Below are 2,500 nucleotides of genomic sequence, written 5' to 3'. Positions count from 1 at the left end.
CTCAAGCTATGGCGCGCGGCGAAGGGCGCGTATCCGCCTTGCACTAACACTGTGGATACGTGGCCGGTGGGTGCACCGGTCCTTAGCGGCCCCCCGCGGGACACCTGGCGAATCCCGTGAGTAGTAGCCTTCCACGTGGGAATGGGCGTCACCCCACGTGGCGACGTATAGATCGACCCCACTCGTGGGACCATTATGGAAAAGCGTTATTCACTTAAAACTATTATTGGGGAAAAGGGGAAAAAGGCGGAAGGGAAGGAGGGGAAAAAGGAGGAGAAAAAGGGGAAGAAAGAGGATATAGTGGAGGAGGCGAGGAGTAGTCGCGCCGATGAGGCGACGGCTACTGCCTCGCGCAGCAGGAGCGTCAGTGTGCGTAGGCGTCGCAACAGCCGCGATAGCAGTGCGGGATCGAAGCGCGCGAGGACTGACGAGAGTGTGAATGTGAGCGAGTGTGAGATGAGTGACAATGAGAGTGTGCGTGGTGAATTGAATGTGGGTGCGGATCTGTGTGCGAGCGTTATGACTGTGCGTGAGTGTGATGTTGAGAAAGATGTGATGAATGTGATGCGTGCGATAGGTGAGCGTGTAAGAAAATGTGTGTTGAGTGACAGTAATCGTGTGAGTAAAAGTGTAAGTGAGATTGTGTTGGGATGCATGAGTGAGTATGAGCAGTGTGTGGTTAAGCTTATGTGCGAGAATGAGCGACTGAAGGGTCGTTTGGATGAATGTGAGAAGCGCGAGAGTATGAGTGTATGTAGACCCGTCCAGGGAACGAGTGCGAGAACGTTTGCGAGTGTGCTAGGTTCTAAGAAGAGCGTGAATGCAAATGAGAGTGCTAGAATGAATGTACGAGAGCCAGTGTTGCGTGTGAATGAGCCAAGGTTTGCCGTAGTAATCAAACCAAAGGATGAGAGTGTGCGTATGTCTAGTGAGGAAGTAAAAACAAAAGTTATGAATGAAGTGAGCAAGTGTTTAAATGTGAGAGTGAAAGCTGTGCGAAAGACGAGAAGTGGGGGCATAGCCGTCGAAACGGTGAGTGCAAGTGAGATGCAGCGTATGCGTGAATGCAAAAAGTTCGACGAGATCGGTATGAAGGTCGATGAACCTCGTAAGATCGGGGCGAAGGTAATTGTCTTCGACGTGCCCTGCGAAATACCGACCGAAGAACTGATGAATGAGTTGTATGAGAAGAATTTAAAGGAATGCGTGAGTGTGAGTGATTTTAAGAAAAGTGTGCGTGTTGTTAGTCGTACTAACAAGAAGGATGCATGTGTGGGTAACGTGATATTTGAGATGGGTGTGAGAATGTGGAACAGAATGATTGCGGAAGGACGAATGTATGTTGGATGGAAGGCGTGCAAGTTAAGAGAATTTGTGAGTGTGCTCCGTTGCCACAAATGCTGCGCGTTTGGGCATATGGCGAAGGAGTGTAAAGAAAAGGAAAGCGTGTGCCAGAAGTGTGGCGAGAGTGGCCACCTGCGGAATGTATGTAAGAAGGAGGAGTGCTGTCGAAATTGTAGAGTGAAAGGGCTTAAAAGTAACCACTCGGTTACGTCTTCGGTGTGCCCGGAATATGTGAGAATGGTTGAGCGGGAACGAATGAGGATAAATGCTGAATAAATGGCTGAATGTATGTTACATACGATCCAGTGTAACTGTCAACGAGCATATGCGGTAATGTGTGATTTGGGTGCGTTGATGAGTGAGAAGAGAGTGAATGTGGCCATAATACAAGAGCCGTATGTGGCAGTGGATGGATGCGTAAAAGGTTTGCCTGCGAGTATGAATGTGTATGTTGCGGAGGTGGGCCCAAAGAAGGCCGCCGTGGTTGTGAATGGCGAGTGTATTGAGTCTATGTGTGTGCGAGAGTGTACTAATGAATTTGGTGTATGCGTGTGGATCAAGGGGGATTTTGGTGAAGTGTATGTTGTGTCGGTCTACTGCAGGTACGGCCAAGAGATTGGACCGTACCTGCAGTATCTGGAGTGTGTGCGTGAGCGAATGAGGGGAAAGAGGCTACTGATTGGTATGGATGCGAATGCAGTGTCGCCCTTGTGGTTCAGCAAGGGCGACCTGCATTCGAGAGAATGTGTTGAGAGAGGTGAAATGATTGAGGGATGGATACTTGGAACCGGAATGCATGTGTTGAATGAACCGAGTGAATGGTATACGTTTGCGGGAGTGCATGGGCAGAGTGACATTGATGTCACTCTGGTGAATGATGTGTGGACCAGGTGTCAGTTTGAATGGGTCGTGAAGAGTGACTGGGGAGTGAGTGATCACAATGTGATCAGTATAAAAGTGAATTGTGTGAATGAGTGTGAGAATGTTGCGATGGCCGGGAGGAGGTGGTCCAGCAGGGGTGTTGACTGGGATGGGTATGTTAGTGAGCTAAGAGAGTATGCGTTTTTGAATGGTATGAATGTTGACGAGAGTGCTTCAGTGGATGAATTGGTGGAGTGTGTGACCTCATGGATTCACGTTGCGAATGATAGGCGTA

The sequence above is a fragment of the Nomia melanderi genome, unplaced genomic scaffold (assembly GCF_051020985.1).
Source record: "Nomia melanderi isolate GNS246 unplaced genomic scaffold, iyNomMela1 scaffold0241, whole genome shotgun sequence".
Classification (NCBI taxonomy): domain Eukaryota; kingdom Metazoa; phylum Arthropoda; class Insecta; order Hymenoptera; family Halictidae; genus Nomia; species Nomia melanderi.
Note: the sequence above shows the minus strand (reverse complement) of the source record.